We start from the raw sequence: 27969 nt of genomic DNA on the forward strand, positions 1-27969 counted from the left end.
CTTTACAATGTTGTGTTAGTTTCTGCTGTATAACGAAGTGAATCAGCTATATGTATACATATATCCCCATATCCTCTCCCTCTTGCGTCTCCCTCCCACCTTCCTTATCCCACCCCTCTAGGTGGTCACAAAGCACGGAACTGATCTCCCTGTGTGATGCAGCTGCTTCCCACTAGCTATTTTACATTTGGTAGTCAGCATTTTCTTTTAATCTTTGTACACTGTTCTGTTTTAGGGATGACTATGGTAAACAATATATGGCTGCATTTTAGTTTTGGACCCAATATGAAGACCTCTTAAAAATTATGTTAGTTGTTATCAATGAAGTATTTGATCTCATCCTTTTTATGCTCCTTTTAATTTTTTTTAATGCTTCCTTGCCATCTCCTTTATTTTTTGTCCTTTGTCATATGAAGTATGTTTTCTTAGACCCCTTGGTTTGGAAGATAGAATAGTGGGGAAAAGAATTCTATAACTATTACTTTCTTTTTTTTTCTTTTTTTTTGGCTGTGCCACGCAGTGCAGCATGTGGGATCCTAGTTCCCTGACCAGGAATTGAACCCAGGCCCTTTGCAGTGGAAGCGCAGCGTCTTAGTCACTGGACTGCCAGGGAAGTCCTGATAACTATTATTTTCTAAATTTTAAATGTCAAGAATAAAATGAATCTCTCACAGTTGAACCAAGGAATTCAGAACATTTTATTTACATTGTCCCATCCTGTCCTATATTCTCCAGAGAAACACCAGCCTTTTCAGGATTTAAAAAATGTTATCTGGGGTTTTAAATCTAAATTTGTTGTTTCAAAATTTTGTGTAGCAATACATATCTTCTCTTTGAATATATTTTACTTTTGCATACAATTTAAAAACTGGATTTACAATAATTATTTAGACATCTCTTTTCAAATTGGCTTCAGTACTGATTGCCTATTTTTTATAACATTACTTCCTCTGCATACTTGATTTGATTTTCTATAGATTAAAGTCTGCTCATTAGTTCCACCTAATAGACTTTAATTCTGTAGTTGGGTTTTAGTTTCCTTGCCATCCTTCCATACTTCATTCATATCTTTGCATAACATACTTCATTATCACCTCAGCTTTTTCTTATTCTCTTCTGATTTGTAAAGGCCATGGCTTCTTGCCCTCTTAAGATGATTCCAGTCTCCTAAAATGTTCTTTTAGGTCCAGCTGGAGGAGCTCATTCATTTTAATTCTGTATGCTATTCTCTTGTCTTGCACTTTCCTTAGTTCCTCTCTGTTAAAACATTTATTCTTTCTTAAAGAAGGAAGCATTCTACAGACTTGATGCTTGTCAAATAACAGGTCTTGGGTCTTGTTCTCCCTGAATGTTGAATTAATAGTGGCAGGTGGATGTGCACAGATCCTAGGCAACATCAAGTTCCCAGAATATATTATCCTAGAGTAACTCTAGTTTTATTTTCCTCTTATTGATAGAACAAGTTCTACTTTTTGGAATGTATCACAATTTTCTTTACAACGTCACCAAAATTTCCCAATATTGCATAAACATTTAAATAGATATATGTTCATTCTTGAATGTGAAGGAGTATATGTCCATTACATCAAGTTTCTTATATCCTTAAAATTCTTTACATACTCATTTGTTTTTGTCACTCAGCATGTTGAAGATGGATAGAAATATGTTGTCTCCCTCTGTGATTTTGACAAGTTTATTTTATATATTTTGATATTTTTATGTTATTCAGAATAAAAATATTCACAGATGGTATGTCTTCTAATGGATTATATCTTTTAGCCACATTTAATGCATTGCTCAATGTTTCCTGCATTAAATTCTACTGTCTAATACTGCTCTTCCTTCTTTCTTTGGGTTACATTTTCCTGGTATATCTATACTCTTTTTCTCCCTCCTTTCTGTCCCATTTTGTTTAAAAGAGCATATATTTAGAATCAGTTTTTGCCCCATCCATGTTTCTTCATCTTTTAATAAAAATGATTAAACCATTCGTATTTAATGTAATAATATGTTTGACCTCACTTCTATCATCTTATTTTATACTTTTTTTTTAAATGTTTCCTTGCTATATGCTGTATTAATTTTTAACCTTGGTGCTGATGTGCCAAATCTTCCTCCTAATTTTGAAATTAAACATGGCACTTCTAGTTTATATTCATCTACTCTCTTATTTAAAATTTTTTTTTAACTTACATTTTTCTATCTATGTCAACAATGAAACAATATTCATGTTGCCCATGATACAAAATGAGGAAGTTAAGCCCTCTAAGGGCTTTTGGTTGTTGTTTTTTTTTTTTTGGAGTAATCTGAGTTTTTAGACCCAGATATTATTATTAAATTTCTTATGTATTTTTTTTATTCAGAATGATTTTTGACAGTTGCATTGTTTCGTAACCATATTAACAACATTTAAACATTAAGTCAGTGTTTGACTGGTTTCATTTTTCACCTCATACCTTCTATATCTCATCTTCTCCATTCTCAAACTTTAATGTTCATTAATTTTCTTGTTGATCAGAGTATTTGGAGTAAATACTTTTTTTCGGTTAAGGATTTTAGTGGTCTACTGTCTGGGTACTTTTTTTTGTCTGAAATTATCTTTTCTTTTTCTTCACAAATTACTGAATCCAGAATTCTGGGTCGTAATTTTATTACCACAAAATCTGATAGCCATATATCAACTTTCTTCTGACATTTAGTGTTACAGAATGTCTGGCACATGCTTATTTTTTTTTTAATAAAATATTTTTTTCTGATAGTATAATAGATTTTTAAAATTCATATAAACAATTAACTTTCATCAGAATATAGCTTTAATTTTCTCTGGTAAACAATGAACTATTTTGAACTGAAATCAGGAAAATATTTTTCTATATTTTTTATTATAACTTATCTTCCATTTCCCTTTCTCCTGAAAAATTCTGCATTTTTATATTTAATGAGTTGAATTCTAGCCTCCATTTTTTCACTCATCATTTCTTTATGTATTTTCTATCAGTACTATGAGAATTTACATTCATTGTTGGTTTTCTGCATTGTTCTAATGTTCATGCTCCCATTGTATGATTTGAATTCTGCAAAATATTTTTCATTTTAAAAGAGGTCAATTTTCCTAATCTCACATTGCTCCCTTTTGATAGTTCCTGCTACATCCTCTTAAATCTCTGTATATACAACTTGAGGATTTTTTTTAAAGGTTTCTCTCTTTTTTTTTTAGTGCCTATTTTATAGGGAGACATTAGTTTTGCATTCTTATATACCTCCTTTCTTTTGAACTACTAAATACTGTTTTCATAAACTTCCACCATGTGCTGATTGAAAGTGAGTCCCACGGCCCATCACCATGTGTTCTGGCCAAGACCTGTCCAAGCTGGCAGTTACATGATTGAGATTTGTTTTCCATCACCTACCTGTCTAGCACTCCTACAGTCCCTGACACTTAAAAAAAATATATATATATATTTACTTTTATAAATGGTGGTTAAACATACATAACATAAAATTAACCATTTTAACCATTTTTAAGTTTACAGCTCAGTGGCATTAAGTACATTCACATGGTTGTGCTACCATCGCCACCATCCATCCACAGAATGTTTTTCATGTTGCAAAACTGAAACCCTGTACGACTAAATGATAACACCCCATTCTTCCCTTTCCACCCCCAGCCCCTAGCAACTAACATTCTACTTTCTGTCTTTATGAATGTGACTATTCTAAATACCTCATATGAATGGAATCACAGTATTTGTCCTTTTGTGATTGGCTTATTTCACTTAGCATAATGTCTTCAAGGTTCATCCATGTTGTAGCATGTGTCAGAACTTCCTTCTGTTTTAAGGCTGAATAATATTTCATTTTATGCATATGTCACATTTTGTTGAGCTGTTTATTCATCAATGGACACTTGGGTTACTTCCACCTTTTGTCTATTGTGAATGATGCTGCTGTGATCGTGGGTATGCAAGTATCTTTTCATATACTTGCTTTCAATTCTTTTCAGTATATAACCAGAAGTGGAATTGCTGAATCATATGGTATTCTATTTTTAATTTTTTGAGGAACTGAGATACTATTTTTCATAGTGGTTGCACCATTTTACAATCACACCAACAATACACAAGGGTTTCAATTTCTCTATAGCCTCAGTAACATTTATTATTTTCTGGTTTTTGTGGGTTTTTTTGATAATAGATATGCTAATGGATACGAAGTGTTATCTCATTATGACTTTGATTTGCCTTTTCTTAATGATTAGTGATACTGATTATCTTTTCATATGCTTACTTGCCATTTGTACATCTTCTTTGGAGAAATGTTTTTTAAATCCTTTGCCCATTTTTGAATTGGATTGTTTGTTTTATTGTTGTTGAGTTTGGGGGATTCTCTATATATTCTGAATATCAATCCCCTTTCAGATATGTGATTTGCAAATATCTTCTCCCACTCTTTGCAGTCCCTGCCACCTTAACTTAGAAATGCCCAGTGAAATTCTGCGCTCCCACCCCACACTTCAAAATCAGAATCTCTGAGGGGAAAGTCTCCAGGTAATTGGAATGTAAATGAAAATTCATTCAAGAACTGCTGGGTTGAGTGCTGCCTTGTGAGCACTTAGAAGAGAAAGCAAGGATACTTTGGAACTAACCAAGTTTCACTCAGAAGTCATAGCAGGTATTCCTAAGTCTTTTTGACAAGTCTATTACTTATGTAACTCAGAGAATGTGGTAGACAGAGGTTTTAAGCACAGGATATTTGACAAAGTTTCCCATGAGCCTTGCAGGCACAAGGGAGAAATACGTGCTGAATGCAAAGACAGAGACAGTATGCCCAAGACCACGGATGGAGTGCAGCGTCCAGTGTAGGTTCTGACATGTTAAAGTGATTTTTAGAGAAATTGTAACGGAGTCATAGGAGATTTTCCAGAGGAGGTTAAGAATTAAAAACCCTGTAATTTAATAAATCACAGAGGGAACTTCTTGTTCAGCAATGGTTCTTAACTCTGCTGAACACTGGTGTCACTTGGGGCCCTTTAAAATAAAAATATTCAGGCCCAGGCCCTAACCCCAGAACAATTAAATTAGCATCTCCCGGATTGGGACCCACAACTGGTATTTTTGCAAAGCTCCCCAGATGATTTTAATGTTTAACCAGCATTGAGAACCACTGGTCTAGAGAAAAGGACCATGTTGACAAATTTGTGAGGCTCTAATATGGAAGAGGAATACAAGAGTTTCTGTAAAAACCCCCATGCTTGACCACTCACCTGGCAGAAGTGGGCATTGGTCTAGCTGGGTCAGCAGATGGCTATTGGCACAGCTTGCCTGTCAAGCCCAGACTCTAAATGCTGTGAAAAGTCTCCTCCCTTTGTTAAAAAGGCATGAATCTCCTTGATATGGATCTTTCACATACTGGCAGTACATGTATCAAGATAAATGAAAATTGACTCTCCTATGATCTCGTTGGTTGTTGTGGTTTCACCTACCACTTAGACTTATGCCTCCCCAGTGTCGGGTCTCAGCCACATAGCTCATCTATCAACTACCTCTCCATCTGCATCTCTCACCAACACTGCAAATTTAGCAGGCCCCAAACTGAACTCATCAATAACCTCACTCCTGCTCCTGGATCCTCTTGGTGGACGGAACCACTATCCTCCCAGATGCACAAGGTAGAAGCCTGGGAATTGCTAGGTTCCTCTGCCCTCCTCACTACCTTTATATCCACCTAATTGCCAGTTCTTTCCTGATTCTGTCCCTTCCTCCATCCGTACTAGCTTGTCCAGCCCTCATAGTTCCTAACTTCCAAAAAAAGCCTCCCAATGGGCAGCCCTGCTTCCTGTCTTCTACCCTCCCAACACTGCAGCTACAGGGGCTGCTCTAATGTTAAAATCTGATCATGTCAGTTCCCACCTAACATTTCTTGGTGGCCCCTCACTGTCTATGAGAAACGATCCACACTCTTTAACTTGGGAGACAAGACTCTCCTGTCCACATCTCTAGACTCATCTCCCTTCATTTGTCAATGCACAGTTTTTGCTCCAGCAACACTGGAGACAAGAGCTGCCTCTGAGCCTTGCTTTACACTGTTCCCTCTGACTAGAATGTATTACCTATACTCATATCTTCACTTAACCTTTAGCCAGCCTTTGGATTTCAGCTGAAGCCCATCTACTCCAGAGAGTATTACCTGACTTCCTTGGTCCAATACCTTCCCAGGCTGGGGAGGTGACCCTCCTCTGACTCTCATCTAAAGGTAATGCTGCATGATTATCTGTTTCTGTCTCTGTTCTACCCAGTTCCACCCATTTCCCAGTTGGAAAATAAGCTTGCTTCTCCTTTCTCCTTTTAAATCATGATACCAGGAAAGAATCTTTAATTTTCACTGAGACATCAATGAAAACCATCAATGACTAAGAGGTTAATTCCAAGAGAATAAAAGAACATTTCTGCAGGAAACAAAGCATTAGGCTTCTTCAGAATCAGAGATGGAAAGAAGGAGTATGCCCTGGACAAAGCACTGGGGAAGAATGGTGAGACCTTGGTCTGTCCTGGAGGTGTGAGCCCATGCAGGGCCCTTCCCCTTTAGAGGGAGGATTCCTCATTTTGAATAGGAAGGCCTGGGACCCATTGCTTCCTTGGCTCCTTCTCTGATCTCATTTTTCCGTGACGGTAGAGACTCTTAGATCTGCCTCAAATTAATACAATCTTTTGGCCTTACTGAATAGATTCCAGGGTGCCAAGATATCATGTAATTGAGATCACTGAACCACTCTCCTTAATCTGTTCAGAATCATAGAATAAGAAAGCCACTACCACCATCACCATTTTTACCACCACCACCCACCACCACTACTGTCACCACTACCACCACCACCATCATCATCATCACGATCATCACTATCACCATCACCCTCATGGCAAAGACAATTTTACTTTCTTAAAATGGGAAAGATAACTTACAAAAATGTCTTAACTCGAGGTGTTGATGTTAATCCCAGGAAACACTGCAGAACAGGATGTGGAATGAGCTTTTAGGAGTGAAGTCGTGATCCTGAGAAATCAAAGTGGGTTAACTGCTAGTAGTTTATGTCAAAGTAACAAAATTGCTTCTTTGACATTATTAGGCAGGGAGATCAGGGAAATACCAGTGATAAAGAGTATCTGGACTTTATCAAAACGTTTGATATGATTCCTCTGATCATCTTTTGAAAAAGATGAAGAATTATAGATTTAGTGATAGTACAAGAAGTTAAATAAATTTTCTTAAAAAGTGCTATTTACTTATTGAATTAACATTGTCTTTCAGGAGCATATAGTGGAATGTCTCAGAATGCTGTAATATTCATCATTTTTTATTGATGACTTAGTTGAAGAGGTCATCAGGTTTGGGGACAACAGGAAGCCAGCTGGAAGGGACAGTATATATGCTGGATAGCAGAATCAAAGCCAGAAATATCTGGGCAAGCTGGCAAGACAGACTGAATTAAACAAGATAAAACTGGGAATAAATGCAAGGGCTCTGTATTTGAGTCCCAGGTAGCATCTGTACAAGCACGGAAGGGGAAGGGGGTGGCAGGCAGGGGATACAGTTCAAGAGTAAGTTTAAAAGACAGCTGGGTTTTTTCAGCCGATACTAAACTCAACAGATGTTACTTGTATAGACTGCTAGTTCAACCTGACAGGGTTTTAAGAGAAACATGAGATGAAAAAAGGAAGTGATAAACTCACTGTACTTGGTGTTGATTAAGCATCCCTTGAAATGCTGTGTTTTATTCATTAAGAATAAAGAAATTAGGGAAAAATGGGGCAACAGTGATAATGATAGGACAACACTGGAGCCAGTGGCCTATGGGGCAGGATGGTGCAGTGGGAAGGGTACTTGCCAGGGAGTCAGGAGCCAGGTTATGCCAATAATTGGTGGTGAGATCCTAACCAAACCAGTACTTCTCTCCGAGGCTGAGGATCAGCCTCCCTGTGGAGAAGCACAGGGGGTGGTGGTTGGCTGGCCCGCTCTCCTAGGTTTTGGCTCTCTGGTCAGACCACACTATGGGTGGGTTCCTTTCTCCTGACGTCACACCCATCCAAGGACAAAACCTCTTGAGCCCCCAAGCAAAATTTTACACTCTTGAAATGCTATTAACATTGCAAATAATACCAATATTTCCCTTGGGAAGCCTTCAAGAGAACCCTTTCTCTGACTTCCTGGGAAGCCAAGATGATGACAATTCACATTATCACACATGATATTTACTGAGGCGGTAAAGCAAAAGCCCTGAGAAAATAGGCTTTGAAATCATAAGGGCCTGAGTTAAAACTCAGCCTCTCTACTACTAGCTTTACAACCACTTACTTAAACTTCCTGAGACTCAGTTTCCTTGTCTGTGAAATAAGGTTACCATCAGGCTTGTAGTGATTTGAGTCTGAAGTAAGACCATGCATGCACAAAATACAGCACAGTGAGGGGCACAAAGTAGGTGCCCAATAAATGGTATAGCTAATGTTACCCTACATTTACAACCGCCGTCCCTCCTCCTCCCCTTCGTCCTCCTCTGGCCAGGCAATGTGTTGGTTGCAGGGGATACTGTGGAAGACAAAATTCATACCTCTGCCTGCACCAAGCTTACAATCTAACCAGCACTGTCCAGTAGAACTTTCTGCAATGATAGAAATGTTCTACACGTGCATTCCCCAATATGGCAGCCGGAAGCCATATGTGGCATTTAAGTGCTAGAAATGTGACTAGTGTGACTGAGAAACTGAAATCTTAATTTTATTTACTTTTAATGAATTAAGTGAAAATGCTAACAGTCACGTGTGGAAATACATTGCACAACTCTAGACAGCCTTCAGGTGCCTTTCTGAGACCAACCAATCTGAGCAGAATAAAGGTTCATCCAAAGAGAAACGCACATAGAGCACCCAGTCCATTACCTGGAAAATTCTCTACCACAAAATTTCCCCTTTCGTATTGCCTAATTCAGTTTCTCTTCTGTGGCCACATTCTTTTCACCTGAGGACGTTTTTTTGGATGATATGTATCACTTTCTTTTTTACTGCATGATCCATAGTCACTAGCCTTGAGCGGCTGGGATGCGGAAGGGAAATGAGGCAGGTGAACTCTGTTACATATGAAAAGGTATCAACTCCCTCTGTGGTTTGGTAGTGGAATTCTAATACTTGGTGTAAACAAACACTTCTTCGAAAATGGCCAGTATGTGAAGAAGCTGTTACTGATTGGCTGGGCTGGCTGAATTTGGCTCTGATAGTGATGTACCTTCCTAGGAGTGAGGGCTGTTCTAATTATTTGTGTGGAGAAGTGGGATGTTATGCCATTTACATATTTTACACACTAATCTGATTTGTGTGCAATTGTGGGTGGTTTGATTCTTTGCACACTTTTCAACTTCCCACATTTTCTACCTTCAACATGAATTACCTTTACACTAAAAAGGTATATCATAGTGTTGCAATACAATAAGATATTTTTTTAAAAAAAAAGAGTTTTACCACAACAAAAACGGTAGGGGCAGCCTCCCCTCTAGGGATCAGCAGTAGAGGGAAGAGCTGCTGCTTTATGGGTACCTTCCTGAGCAGAGCCTCTCGAGCACAGCTGGGACCTCTGGGAGTGCAAGGTTGGCGGGATCCTCCCCTACCTGCTGCAGGTGCTCTGCGAGATTTGAGGGGGAGCTGGAACAGATGTCCTCAGTAGTTTCTCCTACCTCTGAAAGTCTAGGTTCCAAGACACTCTGATTGTTTATCATTTTCTCCCCATGTCTGGGTTGATCTGAACCAAACACTGACATAAGATTGTAAGGTGGCAAAGACTCATCCACTTGCTCCCTACTCCCACACCCCTCCCAGAAAAATGCTTGTAATAACGCCTACAGTGCTATTCACAAACGTTAAGGGTGATCCGTAAAGAAAAGACTTGATGGGAGGTACAGCAAGGAAGTTAGCTTAGTGGCAGACGCTGTATTTCATGAGTATCATTTACCTTCGGAAAGGAGGCAAGTACAGCCCTTTTTAAGAAGATTAAGTCCCTTCCCACGTTAGGACACAGCCCTGGAATGAGAGGGGCATAAAGCACAAAGGTAAATTGTATGTGTGTGTGTGTGTGTGTGTGTGTCCAAATAGTGATGACACTTGCCCCCTATGATCTAATACCCTTCGCTGACAACGAGGGATGCCCTGTGCTCCAGTAAGCGACTCTGAGGGCTGTTTTTTAAACAAAAAATCCCAGGCACCGAAATAGCGACGTCGTCTCCCCCTTTCGAACCCGAGGGGCAGTTCCCAGCCCTGTGTCCTGACCGCTGCCCCTCATCAGCGACTCCCCCTGGTCCACACCTCCCAAACCAAGGTGCGTTCCCCCAAGTCCCGAAATGAAAGAAGAAAAAACGGCCCTCCCAGGCCCTCTTCCGGACAGCGAGGTCATCGTATGCTAATGAAGCCGGAGGAGACAGCCGCCCAGCGCCCGCCTGCGAGCGTGCCCGCGGGTTCGCAGCTCTACTGCGCGCCACTGCGGCGCAGCCACAAATCACCGCGCGCTGCTGCAGACCCTCCTGCCTCACCGCGGGGAAAGAGGGAGGATGCGGGAAGGTCTGAGTCCCGCACCTGGATCGCTCACACCTGGGAGCTGCCTCCTGGCTCCGGTCTCGTGCTTCCCGCTGCAGTGATGGCACGGATGGGGGCAGCGCATCAGAATCACCTGTAGGGCTTTTTCAAACTCCACAGACCCCTCCCCAAATTCTAGCCCACTCGTCTAGAGGAAGAAAATCACTGAATGTGCAGGATGAGTGCACTGGTGGAGTTTTCGAAAGCCCCACAGGTGATACTAGATGCACGCACACACAGGAACACACATCTTGTGTGAGTCCGAGACTAAACAGGTCAACCCGACGTTCTCTCCCTGACCCTCTTCTCCTTCCGTAGCTACTATTTGTCAAGGTCTCCGCGTTCGCTTCAGCTTCCCTTCACGACCCCTAGCTCGGGGGCTTTGTGGAGTCCCCCAAAGTCCTGGAACCCCGCGGGACGGTCAGACGCTTTGGCGGCCAGACGTTAGAAAAAGTGTCCCCGCTCTTTGCCGCCCTTGTGCACCCTGGAGCGCGAACTGAATACCAAAGGTAAGTCTAGAAGGGGCGAAATCTGACCAGTTGCTTCAGCAAACTGCGTGGAGCCAGGACGCCTCCCGCCCGCACACCTTTAAGGTTCGGAAGGTCCTCCCAGTCGAAGAGGAAGCCGGTGCGCCACCCCGGGCGACTCCCCGTGCCCTCACCCTGCCAGCGGGGCATCTCCTCCGGCAGGGGCTGTGTGGCAGGTGGCATCGTCGGGGGCGGGGGGGCGCGTCGAGGCCTTGTCTGCAGCTCCGTCCCCTGGCCACGGGACCGGCTCCCGCTTTGCTCCCCTTTTCCAAGTTGCTGCAACCCGCGCCCCCAGCCCGAGCCCCCCTCCACCGCGCCGGCCACGGTCTTACCTCAGCATGCAACACTTTGTTGCGCGGTTCTCCGGAGCGCTCCTTCCTTGGGGCTTATTCCCTTACTTGGGAGAAAAGATGAACCGAGAGACTGAAAGGGGACCGAGGCTGGCGTCTGGGCGTCTTGCGGCCCGCGCAGCCCTCCCGGGGAGGGGGTTGGAGCTCGGGCGGCCCGGTGGGGGTTAGGCAGCGCCGGGGTCTCTGCCCGCTCCGGTACCCGCGGCTCCCGAGCGGTGCGTCTCGGCTGCCCGCTACTACGGCACTGCGGCGCCCTGCCCCTCGCAGCGGGCAAGTCAGGATGCCACGCTCAGAGCTGAGCCCTGCTTGCGGGCGCAGAGCCCGCCCCCCGCCACACAACCGCGTGCGCGCGCACACGCGCCACACCCCCGCGCGCGCGCGCACACACGCGTGAATGCGGGTGGGCTCCGTGGGAGCCCGCGCCCCTTTGGTAGTTCGGGCACTTCTCACGGGTAGGGCTTCGGTTTGGGAGGAAGAGTTAGAGGCTGAGTGGTTTGGAGAGGATGCAGCAGTGGTGGGCTCCGCAGGGAGAGGCCAAAGGCCCGCTGACTCAGGGGACAGGGACAATGGTTTGACAAATACCCACATCTCAGCCAGGGCCTAGGCTGCCTCACTATCTCGACCAAGTCAAAGAAAAATCAAAAAATTAAAAGTCAACAAATTCGCTCCGTTCCCTAGGCACTGTCTCTAGCATTCAAATCACTGCCCCTGCCCAGGGACCTTTTTTGGAGGCTGGGGATTGGTGGCTGTTCAATCTGAAAAGCTTTCTCCCTCCGCAGGTATAGTGGCAACCGCCGCAGCTCACCGGAGCTGGGCTCTGATCGCTGGATCAGGTCTCAGGACTGAGGGTTAATTCCCTTTCTCCTTTGCTTTTAGGTGACTATGGGCTGTTTTCCTGCACAGCAAATAGACCTCTTCTTACTTTTAAAATGTAGAAAAGCACAGAAAAGGGGCTGGGAGTGAGGGGTAAGTGATGAGGGCTAACATTGGCCAAGGCACCACTCTTTCCATGACGTGCAGGTCTGTATGGGGTGACAGTGGTGGTGATGACACTATCTCAGGCATGTCACACCAGCAGGGTGACTTCTGTCCATTTCACACCACATTTAGAGTCATCCGGAGTTTGGTCTCTCATCTGTAAAATACGTAAAGTTTACCAGTTTCCACAACTGAGAATTCTTTTCCGCCAGCAGGCAGTAAAGGTCCCCGGCTCAGGACTGCAGCCAAGAAAAGCTTTCGGCGGATGCAGAGGCGCCAGGGGGCCCTGGGTGTCTGGGTATTTGGGGAAGAAGCCTCAAACATGAATGTCAAACAGCCCCGAGGACCCTGATGGTCAGTGTCCATATTGGGCCATCTGCAGGCAGGATGAAGGGACACATGAGAAATTGAGGCTCAGAGATTTCCCAGAGGTTCCAGAGCATAGTGAAGGCAGTGCCAATACCAAGGACCTCATGTTCACACTTCATCCTACCATTCACCTGTCATCTATCTATCTATCATCCTGGCTTGGTTCTTAAAGTTCCCTTCAGCTGGACTGAAATAATCCTGGTGAGGGTGCTCTCAAAGTTCTTTTATCTTTTCTTGTTTTCCTTTCACTCACTGACTCATTCATCTCTTGACTATCTGTTAAGCTCCTCCTGTGTCTTCCAGCACTTTCCCCTGACTCTAGTCCTGGGCCTTCCCTGGGAAGAAAGAGGAAGCAAGAGACAGAATGGGCTTAGAGCTGTCCCTGTCCCTGGTAGAAGAGAAGGATGGTCTCAAGCTTACTGTATGCATCTTCACTGTGCTAGGTTGGGTGGATGTAGAAAACAAAATCCTCGCCTTCCGAACCACATTCTCTGTGGAGGGAAACACGCTTATCCACACGTCACCAGAAAACAGTTTTGTTCTGTCTAATCCTGCCTCCTTCCAAAGAAGGGGAAACTGAGAGAGAGAGCTTGTATTTGGCTGGGCATTATGGTGGATATGGGGATGCATGCTTGCGGGTAGGGGTTGGGGCAACATGGAGTTATTCTGCCTATTTGAACAGGAAGGAAATAAGTTGGGTGGGAGGAATGGGAAAGACATGCAGAGACAGAATGCAGACACTTGGCTGGGAGTGCGCTGAGGAAGAGTAACGAGAGAGAAACGTCCAGAACAGGGCTGCCAAGCAAGGATTTGGAGAACAGGGATGCTTGCAAAGATCAGTAAGCAGTTTGCTAGGGGAGAGGGGCCTCGCTACGAGGTTCCTGCTCTCTACCCTTCCTGTGAGATAAGGCATTTGTAAAGGCATCTGTTCCCCAATTTGTGAGCGGATTCCTTTGGGGGAACTCAGGGTGGTGTTGAGTTCAGCATCTGGGTTGATGTAGGGTGAGTACAGAGAAGCCTGTGTGGGCAGAGGACTTAAAGACAGCTGGCTACTGGGTTACATGCAAATAACATGTGGGAAAAGGGTTGTGCAAGAGGTTGAAGCAATGCGGAAGGCAGGGGGCTGGAGGTAGGGAGAAGCATGGAGAACATTTATGTTGATTGAGACTTCATGGGGGAGGTGAGGTTTGGGATGGGATGTGAGAGGAGAGTAGGGATCTGACACACAGATCAGCAAGACAGGACAACCTAGGCTGAGGGAAAGCGAAAGCACAGAAGGAGGACAACTCATGGTGAGTTCTGGGCCTTACAGTAGAAGAAAGGAAGTTGGAACCCTGTTGTAGAGGGTCCCTAAGTGCCCTGCCAGCGGTGTAGACTTCAGGCTATGAGTATCGAGGAACTATGGAAGATATGCGCTTTTTGTTGTTCTCGTTTGGTTTTGACAGGGAAGGGGCTGGGAGGCCTCTGATGCCAGCTTCCCCGGGTAAGGGCTTCCCGTCAGAATGGAGAGTCAGGTGGCAGAGGTGTCATGTTGCTGCCTCCGTGAGAGCCCAGGGGTGCAGGTGGCTCACTGCAACAGGGCGCCCAGTGAGGGGCTGAAGCCCAGGCCCCACCAGCCCAGCCGTGCAGCGTGGCAGAGCCAGTGTCCTGCCTTTTCTCTAGTTTGCACAGGGGCTTGGCATGCGCTGACAGAAGCCCTGGCTGCTGAACTCTGTCTTTGAAAAGGCTGAAGCCCCAGTGAAACGAGTGAGGATTTATTGAGCATTTGCTGTAAGTGCAAATACAGGTAAAGTGGAAAGAGTCTGAAGCAGGAGTAGCTGTGAGCCTGAGCACACCTCTGCTCTTGGGTGACACTGGGAGATGCACTGCAGGGTACAGAGGAGGAAGCTTACTTCCTCCCCCCAGAGCATTTGTAACCCATGGCGGCTATAAAACAAACACTCAAAACGATTAAGAAGCAATGAAAGACAGTATAAAATTAAGTGTCGAGTTGTACAGAGCAGATTCTCAGGGCGTGAGAAGGGAGACCTCCTCCCAGCTTGAAGAGTCCCGGAGGGTTTCAGGGAGGGGGAAGTTCTGGGCTTCCCAGTGGAGCCTGCGTTGGGTCCAGGTCGGAGAGGAGAACGCGAGGAAAGGGCTGGAGGCTTCTGAGCGTGGGCTTCAGCCTCCGCGGCCACTCTAACACTGTTCCCATTGGTGGCCAAGCACTCTGATGAACCACCCTTGTTTCTGAGAGACAGGGCATTTTTGGATGTTTAACTGGCTCAACACTTTACATTCCCTGAGACTTCAATGTTGGCAGCTCACACTTGCCATGTTGCTCTGGGAACACATCATGCAAGCCAGCAGCTGATGCCTGCTCTCTATTGCCAAGGCAAAGCTGGGGCTGCGTCAGGTAGCTGTGTCTGGAAAGCTTTAAGTTGGACTGTCTCTGACAAGCTGGGGGAACTGCGCGCGATGCTGCCCATAGCTGAGGTCACAGAGGTGGGGTCAGTGACTAGGGACCAGGAGACCTGACTTCAGTCAAGACCCTGCTTGGGGGGATCAGTTTGCTTCATTTTTCTGGGCCTCACTTTTCTCACCTGCAAAACCAAAAACTTACACTAGATTATCTCCAAGTTGCCTTCCACCCAGTATTTCATGATTTCATAATTAGTAGGATCTTTCCATTTTATCAAATAGGTAGAAGATGGGAACGGATATTAAAGTCCTAACTTTAGCTTTCCTCTTCGCTTTGGTTGTAAAGGTTGTGCTTGAAAGAAATTGTGAGGCTGTGGATGGGGACAGAAGAAGTAGGAGGCTCGGCTCCTGGTCACAGTTTTGCCAAGAACAGGGTAAGTGAATCCAGCCCTGGGAATGTAGGCAGGGCAACCCCCTCTATGGGCCTCGGGTTTCTTATTAGTAAAATAAGGGGGTTGGAAATGGTCTCTACAACCCTTTCTGGCTCTGCTACTATGTTAAGTACTGTCAACTGAACAACTTTTAAGTACTGCCTCATAACCGGGGTGGACCACCTCCACAAGGCTAGCTTGGAAAATAACCACAATAACAACTGATAAACTTGGGGGGAAAGCACAAGAGAGAAGCCATGAGGTTAAGAGTAATAAACGCACCATGCAGATGGAATCGGAAGACCTGGGTCTGTGTCTCTAAGCCTCAGTTTCCTCTTCTGTAAAATGGAACTAGCAATACCTGTACCACCGGATAGGGTAATGATTAAATAAAGAAGCAGATGTGAAAATGCTTTGTATATTTAGAATTGCTATGCAAAAAATGTATAGTTATTAAAGATGGTCTGTTCCCCTAAGACAGTCTGTCTTTAAAAAAAAAAAAGCCCAATTATATTACTTACTCACTGGTCTGCTTCCTAGGAAGCAACAATTTGGGTCAGTAACTGTCTCCATGCCCCTAAGGATAGCAATATTTTAACATGAAAACTTAATAAAGGAGCTGGCGGACTTTAGACTAACAGGCTGCAAATCTGCCCCCTGCCTAGAATTATGCAATGTTACAGTGGATTTCTCAGGAACTTTGATTGGGTTTATTTGAAAAGGAAGGAGACACCCACCCATCCAAGATCCTGCTTTGATTGTTGCCTGTTGAGAGAGGCCCGGTGGGAGGAAGGGAAGGGAAGTGTGAGGAAGTAGGGACAGAGAGAGAGAGAGAAGCCTGTTGCCTTCCTGTTGTATTTTGGGCAATGGATGCTTAACTTCATGCTTTAATGAGCTTGTAAAGAGGCTAATTTTGGTTCACTCACATCACTCTGGATCTGTTTTCTGCTATGTCTGGTCAGGAGACACTGCTGTGGAATTCTACACTGCTGTGGAATTCTTCACTGCTGTCCCTAAAGGGGAAGCTTTTCTGGGGACCCCTGGGAAGAGCCACAGGGAGGAAAAGCTTCCAGTTCCATAAATGACCATGTGCTTCAAAGCCTGTCCAACTCACAAAACTTTTGAGAGAATCAGTCCATTTTTAAAAATACTGGTCACTTCTTTATCTCTTGTTAACCAGTTTAGAGGGACAAAACGTCACAATATGTTAGAAATTAAGGGGGCCCCTAAGTGCTGGCCCTTCTCTCATCCATTCTCCCGACCTGCTGCCAGAATTACTTTCTGAAGGCAGACACCCCAGAGCCCTCCCTCTGCTTAAAAGCCTTCAAGGTACCTCAGATTCCTCATCTATAAAATGGACATGATAATACTTATTATGCATAAGTTTTTACGGGGTTTAGAAGAAATTATCTGTTAAAAAATTCACACAGCATAGCACAGGGAGATCAGCTCGGTGCTTTGCGATGACCTAAAGGGGTGGGTGGGATAGGGAGGTTGGGAGGGAGGCTCAAGGCGGGGGGATATGGGGACATGTGTATGCATATGGCTGATTCCCTTTGTTGTGCAACAGAAACTAACACAGTATTGTGAAGCAGTTATACTCCAATGAAGATCTATCAAAAAAATTAAAGTAGCTGCAAACAAAAGTTAGCGCAGTGTCAGTCATATAGTAAGCTCTCAGTGAATGGAATTGTTGTTACTGCTTTAGAATAACCTTGATATTCCCTAAAATGGCATGTGAGGTCCTCCGTGAAGTGGGCCCGGCTAACTCATCCACTTACACTTCCTGTAAGCCCTTCAAGGACTCGGTCCACACGTTGACTGGCTTCATCATCCCCACACACCTTGGACCCACCCATCTCTGTATCCTACTCAGGCTCCTCCCACGGCAGGGAGAGCTGCCTTTTTCCTCTCTCTTACTCTTTCTATAGTGCTACCTCTGGAAGCTAATTATCCCCTCTCCTCTCCTCCCATTGAGATTTATTTAACACTTATCCTAGTATTTACAGCAGGCTGCCTCCTATTATGGTTCCTTGCATGTGCTTCACACCCATTGCCCTGCCCCATCCCTGGGACAGCAATTGTTCCTCACACTACACCTTAATCATCTTCCTGTCTCTCAGAGAGTATTGTGCATCGTAGGGGATCCATAATATTGCACTGAATTTAAAGAAGACCTCCTTGTTGTCCCTGAGGTTCTACCACTGAGGGAAGGTTGATCCCCACTTTCAAATCTTCTAAAGAGCTCCCAGTCGCTGAGCACATACCGTGTGCCAGGCACTGTGGCGGGTTCCTATGTTCACCCTCCTGAGAGCACCTTCAGCCTCGCTTTACCCTGGAGATCTGATGGCTCAAGATCACCCAGGCATTAAGCAGTGGAGCTGGTAAGAGAAACCAGAACCCTCGGTGAGTACACTCCCCACTTCCTCTGAGTGAGTGTCTCCCACACTGAGCGCGCTTGATTTTCATTCTACAGCACTTGTGAACAAGTCAGATTGTATGATATAAAACTGGATTATTGCTGCCTGGCTGTATTTTTTGACATCTTCTCCAAGTAGTTTTGAGCAATATGATAATAGCAATAAATAACCATGTGTTAAATACTTATGTATCTAGCACTTTACACACACACACACACACACACACACACACACACACACACACACACACATTAATTCTACAAAGGAGATGTTATTAATCCCATTCTACAGAGAGTTTAATTGGGGCCTGCTATTGGCAGGGAAGTACTGGGGGGGAATGTGATACTCAGGGTGGAAGCTGTTTTCCAACAGGTATAATGTTTTTGTTATTTTAATCACCAGCATACCAGCTGAATCTCAGCCCTCAATTTTTACTGAATGATTAATAGTTTCTTTCATCTCTCTGACATATGCTCTTAACCCTAAACCCATACATACCTCGTGAAGTGACAGGTAGTCACTGGCCACCTTCTTCCACCACTGAAAGGAAATGGGAGGAGAAAAAGGGGCAGGGCGCTATACCAAAGAGACACAGTCTCAGGAGATAGACTTAAGCTCAGCTGAGGTGATGTGCCTTCCTCTCCAGCTGGCAGTCCTCCAGGTGTGGTCTTCAAATCACCTGGGTCAGACTCTCCTGAGTGCTTGTTAAAATGCATATTCCAGGGTTCTATCTCAGACCCATTGAATCTGCCTCCCTGGGGGCAGAGGCTGGAAATTTGCATCTTTAAGCAAATCCCGCAGGTGACTCACCTGGACCCTGAAATCTGAGTACCACAGCCGGTGCTAAGCTCCTGTCAGGGATCCCTTTCAACTGCAGCTGTTCCAGGTGAAACTGGCTTTTTCTCAAGTTATCAGCATCCATAATAAATAAAGAGCAACCATTTAAATTTTCATTTTATTGCTTCGCAGTGTTGCCCCTGGTCCAAAGGCTATTGTACAGTCTGGCACGTTCCATATGTCTATTTTATGATGTTTAAAAGAAAAAGTTCCCTTCACAGTATAGCTTTATTGCTTCTTATTATTTTCCTTTGCAAATATCTCCAGTTAGAGCTACATTGTCAGTTACTTTTCTTAACGTGGGTCCATGAAAAAGTCTATTCAGAATTTCAAACAACAATTTCATAAATAGACTTTCAGAACACAACATGTTCCTAAGTAAGGAACTGTCTGTATTTTACAGTTTTTGTAGTTATTTATCTCTGAGAAAAAGATTTTTACAGTTAGCCCTAGAAGGATGTGCTTTGGGGGACTCTGAGTTTTCCCAAATCTCCTTCTCACAGAACTCTAGCTAGCTTCGTGGCTTTCTTGATCTGCAAATTGTTTCTAGGTGTTCTGGGAGTTTTGCCAGTTTGGGATATATGAACTACAGGTGTAGGAAGTGGACTTTTTCTCTCATTTGTGAATTTTTTCGTTTAAAGATGCTTCTTGGGCACCTCCAGTGTACCAGATGCTATGGTAGGCACTGGGGATTCAGACAGGCGTCTTGCTCTCTGTCCTTGAGAGGCTGAGTCTAGTAGGTGGAGCAAAAATTACCGACCACCCAGGGGAGGAATTGGTGGTGAGAAGGGTGCTGTGGGATTAAGGTCTAAAGGGAAGAGAATCAAGCAGTTGGTGGAGGAAGGATGAGAGAGATCCCAAGCACCCACCGGGAGTTCTTTTTCTTTATTTATAGATATTCCATTGCTTTGAGCGATCCCCACCTCTGCTGGCCTAGGCATGCACACCAGCAGATGTTCCCTCGGTGTTTGTGACAACAGCAAAAACTCCTCTCCCTGTGCTGGGGTATGGGGGCAGGGCTGGAGGCAGGGGGAGTAGACCGGGGCCAGTTTTCAAGTGGGTGAGGGGCAGGAGATGCTAATTGAGAGGTGGAAGGCAGGGAGGACCCTGCATTCTATGGCTTTTTAGGGGCTAGGAGCTCTATGTATTTTTTCAAAGAGACTCTAAACCTGTTTTCTTGCCACTTCCTCTTGTTGGTCCTGATCTTGCTTTGGTATCTGTAAGAATAAAATGCATCCCTTTTTTATAGGACATCTCTGCAGATGCTTGATGGCAGCTTCCGCATTCCTCCTCCTCTTTGCCCCAGAACATTCACTCATCATTCATTCTGGTGTCCATCCAATACACATTTAGTAACCAAACGCTCTTTACGAGCCTACTTTTTCCAGGCACTCTGCTAGGTGCTGGAGGTATGGAAATGAAGAATGGGCCTGTGTCTAATGGGAGGACTGGCGTGTGGACAAATGATGACACCATGGCCTCACCATTTATCTGGGAAAGAGAGGCACAGGGCATCCAGCTGGGGTAGGTGGCTGGAGGGGGCTGGAATGAGACTTCTCAGAGGTAGGTGATGATGCCTTATCTGTGTCTTCAAAGCTAGCCAGGGTCTTCTGTCTGTCCTCCTGTGACACATGGGACCCATTGACACCTGCTGCCAGGGGTGGTCCCAGGGCCCTACCTAGTGGTGTGCTGGAGACAATGGTGTGCATCTCTTCCCAATTCTGTGCTCAGTGACATCATGTTGGTAGTTTGAAATCAGCCACAGTGAGAGTATTTATACCACTGTGATTTACAGCAAATGCTGCTGTAAATCAGGCACCCTTGCCCCACTCTCACCAGAGCTGTTTGTCAAATATTTAGTAGCAGGTACCTACCATACCACCCCATACCTGATGCATGGTAGAAACTAACACAGGGAGGAGGAAGGGCCTCAGCTTAGCTTCTAGTTCTACCATGTGAATGGTCTGCCCACCTTCCTACCCTTACCTCTCCAGCCTCCTGGGTACACACTCCACTCAGACCCTCACAGTGACCGCTGCCCTCCATTGGGTCCCTCAACAGAAGCCCCACCAAGTCTCTAGGAGTAATGGTGTGTGCCACTGTGTTGAGAACCGGGGAGCTGGTTTCTGACAGTGGGTCTCCTAAGGGTGATGAGGCTAAGAAGGTAGACACTGCTGCCCACACAGTTCTTCTCAGATGTTTCCCCCAGAAATATCACTGTCACTGCAGGGTAAGCTTGTGTCTTCCTCCTTGGGTCTTGAGGCAAAGCTTGAAGCACATACTGCGAGCTTTGGATTTCTTTACTGCCTCATGCTTGGTCATTAAAATTGATAGAAATTTGGACCTCAACTCCATGATCTTTTCCTGATTGTTTAGTATAGAAATAAACAGCAGAAATGTGCTCTTTATCCTTTTGCTTTTGGGTGGTGAATGGAGATGGAGAAAAGTTCCCAATTTGAGCTCCAAAACCCGTTACTGCATAAACATCATTGGGTTGCTTTGTTCTAGGTGACTGTCTGCTTCTTGTATGAAACTCAAAACATAAATATATTTGGAGATTTTCTTCCTCAGCCTGGGTATTGGTGTTACTTCATCTCTGCAGCATCAAAAAAAAAAAAAAAAAAAAAAAAAAAAAGAAAGAAAGAAAAGGGGAAGAATAGGAACTTGGCCAGTTTTCCATCCATCCACGAAGTCAGAGTCAGCTTATTTTGTTGCATTCTGGTTGCTGGGTTTTCTGCTCTCTTCTGCTGACAATTACATTTAATAGTCATTTAAGAGATTGATTTATATCATTGAGCCCTATGCAGTTTTATATTTAATTTCTGTTCTTGTCAAGAATCTCAAAGATATCGAGAAGAAAGGAAGACGGAGAAGGAAAATACGTGTCATGTGCCAGCACTCTCTTGTGGGTTGTGTCATTTCATCCTCACAGCAGCCCTTCAAGCGGGAGGCAAGGACCCTGATGCTCAGGAGAGTTAGGTGAGGCACCCAAGGTCACAGAGCTGGGGTGGCAGTGGGCAGGAGGCAAGTGTGGTTCTGTCAGACACCGAGGCCCAGCCTCATTCCACCTCATTGCCTCTCCTCATAATCACCAGATGTCTTCAAACTGCAGGGAAGCTGAGGCCAAACCTCATTTTTCCACAAACCAAAAGGGGCCTCTGGAGCTCCTTGGGTGAAGATGTCCTGCATTCAGTGTCCTCCTGGGCTGTGGCCAGAGAGGGTCCCTCAGGTCTGGGTCCCCATGGGGACGCAGGGTTGTTCCCGTGGTTGTGAAGCAGAGAGAGCCAGCCCAAGGACAGCTGGAAGGAGGGCAATGGAGGCAATCACAGCAGTAACAGCTACAGAAACAAATCTGTCAGCTCCCCTGCACCGCTCACCTTGCTGGGCCAACTCTCACCCCGACCCCGCAAGGAAAGTATTACTATTCTACAGTACATTTCACAGGTGAAGAAACTGAGCGTCAGAGAGCCTCCATGACTTAGCCAATGTCACACAGCCATGCTTACACCTGGGGTTTGAACCTGAGACTGTGGAGCTCTAAAACCTGTGCTCTTTCCGTCACAGGACCCACCTTCTGAAGGCACCTACTAGGTCCATTTTCTTTTTCTCTCCTATTGTAGACAGGTTTGGGAATTCCCTTGTATGTAGGTTGTTTGACATCTTTTGTTCGTTTTTATTGTCCCTGATTATCATTATTCCTTATGCTTATCCCTGCCATTCTCCCCACCCTTGTGACTTTTCCCCCTAAGAGCAGCAATCCTCTGGGGTCATCTTTGACCTCTTTCCGCAGGAGTACAAACCAGTTGTTCTTCCCTCCTATTGAAGCTGCTACCCTCCCCCTCCCACCCCTGGAAGCAGCAGAGAAAAGGTATATTCACAGGAGCGTACCTGGAGGATGAGGGCAAAGGAAGAAATGGTAGGTTTTGCTGTTCTACACAGCAAGTGAGATTTCTTGGTAGAAAACTTAGAAGTATTTCTAGACACAGCCATGGCTGCTAAAGCCTCCAAAAGGACCTCCCAGGAAAACTTTCAGACTGGAGGGATAAACAGATTGGTGTTGGCTCATTTGCCCGTTCATCTTCCTAGAAATGGGGCCTGGGGAGGTGACCCCTTTAGACAGGGTCTAACTCTATATCCCCAACATATCGGATTTTATGGCATTAAATGTAACATTTGAACTATTAACTCCAACTCAGCATGTCCCAGAATCAATTTGTCTCCTTGTGTCCCATAAATTTGCTTCTCCACTTGTGCTCCTTTCCGTAGAGATTGGCTCCCACTCTCTGCAAAGCCACCCAAGCCAGAAACCTCAGGATCAGTTGGACTTTCCCTCTCCAGTGCCCCCTTCCATCTTCAGCCCCTCAGCAGTGATGATTTGTTTTGCTTCCTTGCTGATTTCCACATCTGCTGCAAGAGAGCAGATTCCTCATGCGTCCCAAAATGCAGATCTGATCATATCACTGTCCTGTGATTTTCTCTTTTTACAATTTCCCCAATACTTTCAATGTAAAATCATAAATTCCTTTCCCCATCCAATAAGACCTTTTGTGACTTGGTCCCTGCTTACCTTGTTCTGACTCATTTCTCATCTCTGCCCACTCCCGTCTACACTCCAGACATTCTGAAGCACTCCATTCGGAGCTTTAAGTAGTTGCTGGTCCTTGCGACTCCTCTAAAAATACATTTTATACCTCCTTTCAGGTGAAGAATCTGAGCCTAGAATCACACAGCTAATAAGCAGCAAAATCTGATTTTAAAGACAAGTCTTGGGCTTTCCTGGTGGCGCAGTGGTTGAGAGTCTGCCTGCCGATGCAGGGGACACGGGTTCGTGCCCCGGTCCGGGAAGATCCCACATGCCGCGGAGTGGCTGGGCCTGTGAGCCATGGCAGACCAGGTCTTTCTGACAGATTTGGGGAGCCTGGCATACTTTGTGGATTTTGCCAGGCCTGCAATGAGAGAGAGAGGGTAGACTGAACCCCTTCTACTCAGAAAATCCCGACATCATCTGGCTATAGCCCTGTCCTCTCTTTCTGACCCACATGATTTTGCAGATGTGAGGGGTGACTGAGCCCCAAGATTAATAATCGCTGTGAAATTCACTGTGGCCAAAGAGAAGGCACACGATTCATCTTGTGAACTGTGCTCAGATCCCATTGCTTGAGTTTAATCAGGCTAATGAACCAGATGGCTTCCTCTCTAAAGTGACTTCTGCTGTTTCCAGTAGTGAATAACAGCACACCAGGATTTGAAAGGGAGAAAGAAGAAAATTCAGCTGGGGAGAAACATCCTCCAAGTTACCCAGCTGATGGGTTGGCAGTACTGGGAGAAGTGGGGAAGGGTGGCTGGGGTATGGAGGAGGAACAGGGTGGGTGGGAGCTTGGTGGTGTCCATTCTAGGCCTGTCACCTCCAGGAAAATGTTCCCAAGGAAGGGGAGGGCTTTTTAAAGTGTAGAAGATAAGTCCAGGGAACTCAGAGGCCAGTGCCTTCAGAGGAGAGCAGGTGGTAAAGGAACTTGATCCCAATAATGCATTCATTTGTCTAACATTTACTGATGCCACTGTATGCATAGCCTATTGTAAACACTGAAGATACAACAGTGAACCCAACATGGGCTCTGGTTCTAAAACTCAGGGCAGTTGTCTTTAAACGTTTTAAAACTACAGAATCCTTTGTTCAAAGGAAACCTTACAGATAAGCCCAACAATTAAAGAAAGGCAAAGCTCTAGGTGGCCTCTGATGAGGCCCTTGTGAACTCTAGGGACACACAGAGCGCAGTGGATTGTGCTGTGCTGCCGAGCAGGAATGACCCAGGGGCAGGGGACCCAAGAGCTATCTTCCAACATTTGATGGGGGGTCCTGGGGAAGAGGGGCCTGACCTATCCATGGTGGTCCCATGGAGTCAAGACTCTATTATGAAATAGAAAACCAACCCAAATGTCTAAATCACCAAACTGAAGAAAGAATAGGGAAATGGATGGCCTTCATGAGCAGCTGGAACCAGGGATAAGATGCTACCAGATCCTGGTCCCTTTTCTCCCTTCCCCCGCCCCTCACTCCCCTCCTCCCCGTGCACTTCTAAGCGAGTCCCTACCCACAGGCCTTGCTGCAGTGACTATGAATGTGTGAGCCTGGCCGTGTACTACGCCCTGAGGCAGCCCACACAGACACCCCTGAATGGCCCATCCTGGTCACCTGACTTAAGGGCAGCCTTAAGAGGCTGGAGGCTGGCCAGGGGCTATAACTTAGGTTTGCATTAAAAAGAAGAGCTGGGACAAATGAATTCTCTGTCTCTGAAAACGTGAGCCAAGAGACACAGAGAAGTTGCCGGTTAGCTCTGGGGAAGAGAGAAAAATTTACTTAGATTAGGGGTCTGAGATGGCCTTTGTGGACTGTCCAGTCAAACGTCTCAATTTGCCCTGGGGAATCCCAGTTGGTCTCAGGTTAATTATGACTAGGGCCTCATTTCACTCTCATGAGTATTCGGATTTAGATGAAAAACTATTCAATCACTTTAATTATGGACCATAATAGGGTGTAGAGTGGGAGATGGGAAGGGATGAGAGAGAAGGTGGGGTCAGGCCTGGAAGAGCCTTGTGGGCCAGGCATAAGAGTTTTGACTTCTATGGTGAAGACTATGGGGATTTTTAACATGGAAAGTACAAGATCAATGTCTGCCTTTACAAAGATCATTCTGATAAAGTGTGGACAGCTGATGAGAGACGGCTAAAGAGCTGAAGGCAATCAGCTGGGAGGCTGACTGAACACTCCAGGCAAGACAGGGTGGTCTGAAATATACCAAGTGACTTGTAGAGATAAGAAAAGCAGATGTGTTCAAGGGCTATCCAGGAGGAAGATCTGAAAAGATTTTGGAGACTGATTAGATTTGGGGGAGAAAGGTGTTAAGGGTGAACAGTGATGCATTTCTGCAGGAAAAGCCTGCTGGCGGCTGGAACGGTGAGTGCGGCTTTGAACGTGTTGGTTTTGAAGGCCATCAAAGTGGCGACTGAGCGATCAGGGTGTAATTAGGGAGATGCACTTTCCAGGAAGCACCATGACTGCTGAAGAGGCAGACCCAACTGGCTCGCTGGCTTTGCTTCTGGGAGCTGACCCTGGGCTTTCGAGGACAGTGCTAGCAGCTGGGACAGAGGTGAATGGCGAGTGGTTGTTGGGGGTGGAGGGGGCGCGGGTAGCTTCATTCGTGGGAGTGGAAAGATCACACAGAGAAGATGGGTAGGGTGAAGAGCCGGAGGCAGGAGGGAGGACAGGTGAGAATAACACCCAGAGCTGTCTGTGCGTCTGCGTCTCATGCTTTGCCTTGCATTCCTCTTACTCTTCTTCTTGTCATTCCCCACCACAGACTGTACTGGGTTTGAGGCCTGGCACCTTTTAAAGGTCGAATCATCTCCCACAGTGCCTTTGTGTAGCAGGTTCTTTGTATATATTTGGCACTAAATGATGGAAAATTTTTAAAGGCCTGTGAGATTGACCACCAGGAGATCACTGATAACCTTAGGAGAGCATTTTCCCAAGGTGTGTTGGGGCAGATGCCAGACTGCAATGGTACATGGAATGGCGGATGAAGGAGAAAGAAACCAGTAACTCAAGCTATAATCCGGGCTGCCTCACTTTCCACTAGTCCATCTTCTCCATCTTCACTTTGAAGGCAGTATAGTTTTTAATTATTCTTGAAAGAAGGGCTTGAGACATTTAATCATTCGGGAGCCGCAGGTGCAAATGGGGGAGTCAGAATGTCTGGTATGTTTTCCCCTTAAGTCCAATGCTGCTAGAAAAACGACAGTGATAGGAAGCACGGTACTATGTTTGAATCCCAGCTTTGCACTTGGGAAGGGCACCATTTAGATAGCTCAGAATAATTTGGAATTTGAAATCAGATCAGATCAGATTTCAAATTGGGGCCAATATCTGGCTCTGTTATTTACTTACCTAATAGTTTTGCAAACTTTGTAAAGTTTCAACATCTCTGACTCTTGAGTTACTCATCAGGAAAATGGGGATGATAATGAATATCTTTCAATTTGCATAGCTAATTCAATGGGTGGTAGAAACTGAAGCTCACAGAGGTTTTATATAACATTCCCATGTCATTTGACTAGTATGTGACAGAGCTGGGATTCCAACCCAGAGCTCATCAGTTTTGATGTTTTTGTACTTTCTAGGGCACTCTGCTGCTTGACACATGACCTCAACTCTTCTTTGGACTGAAGCAAGGCATAAATAACTCGATAAATGCCTGGATCAAGAATATGCAAAGTTCCCTTCCCTACCCTCATTGTCCTTGGGACCTATCGCTGAAGTTTCTCATTAAACGGGTAGAAAATTGTATGACCTACTGCACAGGCTAATCGTGAGGGTTAGACTAGTTAATGTCAGCAAAGGTGCCCAACAGAGTATTCACATGGTAAGTGCAAATTAAACGGTAACTAAAGCTGATTTCAACTTTGAGATTGGTGTTAACTCTTCGAACAAGCTCTGCTGATAGTGGCAGTAATTATAGTGATGGAGGCGGTTGTAGTAGGAGCAGCATTAGCTAACATTTGTAGAACACTGGGAAATCTTCAAGTGCCAGAAAATAACTCTCATTTAAATAATCTCATTTAAATTCACAACAGCTCTCTTAACAGATGTCATTATTCCTATTTTTACAGATTAAGATAGAAAGGCATAAAGAAAGAGGATAAGTCACTGGTCCAAAGTCATCTAGCCTTATGCGATAAAACAGGGGTCAAATCCAGGGCTCGGAGTATTAGTGAAGTCTCCACCTCCAGTAGACGCCAACACGTGAACCCCAAGGTTTGGTCAGAATTTATTCCCATGAAGAGTCTTATGAGCTAAAAAGGAAATAAAGAGGCACTTTCCAGGAAGCACCATGACTGCTGAAGAGGCAGACCCAACTGGCTCGCTGGCTTTGCTTCTGGGAGCTGACCCTGGGCTTTCGAGGACAGTGCTAGCAGCTGGGACAGAGGTGAAGGCATTGTCACCAAGCCGTCATCTCTCAATGGCTCCCCAGCCCCAGCCTGTGCTTCTG

At 45.1% G+C, this 27969-nt stretch overlaps 1 protein-coding gene and 1 long non-coding RNA gene across 10 annotated transcripts in view; one reads left to right on the forward strand and one right to left on the reverse strand.

Annotated features, from left to right (window-relative positions):
* Window positions 1-27969, reverse strand: part of DGKG (diacylglycerol kinase gamma) — a 230942-nt gene that overhangs the window by 196722 nt on the left and 6251 nt on the right. The window contains exons 1-3 of one of the 5 annotated variants that reach the window (XM_024767823.1): window positions 11470-11822; window positions 9994-10061; window positions 6960-7050 (exon numbers count right to left, since the gene is read on the reverse strand). The exons of 1 other annotated variant lie outside the window; for it this stretch is intronic. The gene's annotated coding sequence lies outside the window, so the exon portion shown is untranslated. Of the gene's footprint in view, window positions 1-6959; window positions 7051-9993; window positions 10062-11469; window positions 11823-27969 lie in introns of those variants that run through there. 3 more of the 5 variants (XM_024767814.1, XM_024767805.1, XM_024767796.1) reach the window with 3 other exon arrangements.
* LOC112415110 (uncharacterized) lies at window positions 10069-27228 on the forward strand. Of its 5 annotated transcripts, none has more exons than XR_003006282.1 (4): window positions 10069-11119; window positions 15581-15668; window positions 17861-21901; window positions 27101-27204. It is a non-coding gene; the product is annotated as an uncharacterized LOC112415110 (long non-coding RNA). The 5 variants fall into 5 exon arrangements; XR_003006283.1 differs by lacking the exon at window positions 27101-27204 and adding an exon at window positions 12364-12453 and having other exon boundaries at window positions 17861-23718; XR_003006285.1 differs by lacking the exon at window positions 17861-21901 and having other exon boundaries at window positions 27101-27228.

Source organism: Neophocaena asiaeorientalis, unplaced genomic scaffold, assembly GCF_003031525.2.
Source record: "Neophocaena asiaeorientalis asiaeorientalis breed wild unplaced genomic scaffold, Neophocaena_asiaeorientalis_V1.1 scaffold225, whole genome shotgun sequence".
Classification (NCBI taxonomy): Eukaryota; Metazoa; Chordata; class Mammalia; order Artiodactyla; family Phocoenidae; genus Neophocaena; species Neophocaena asiaeorientalis.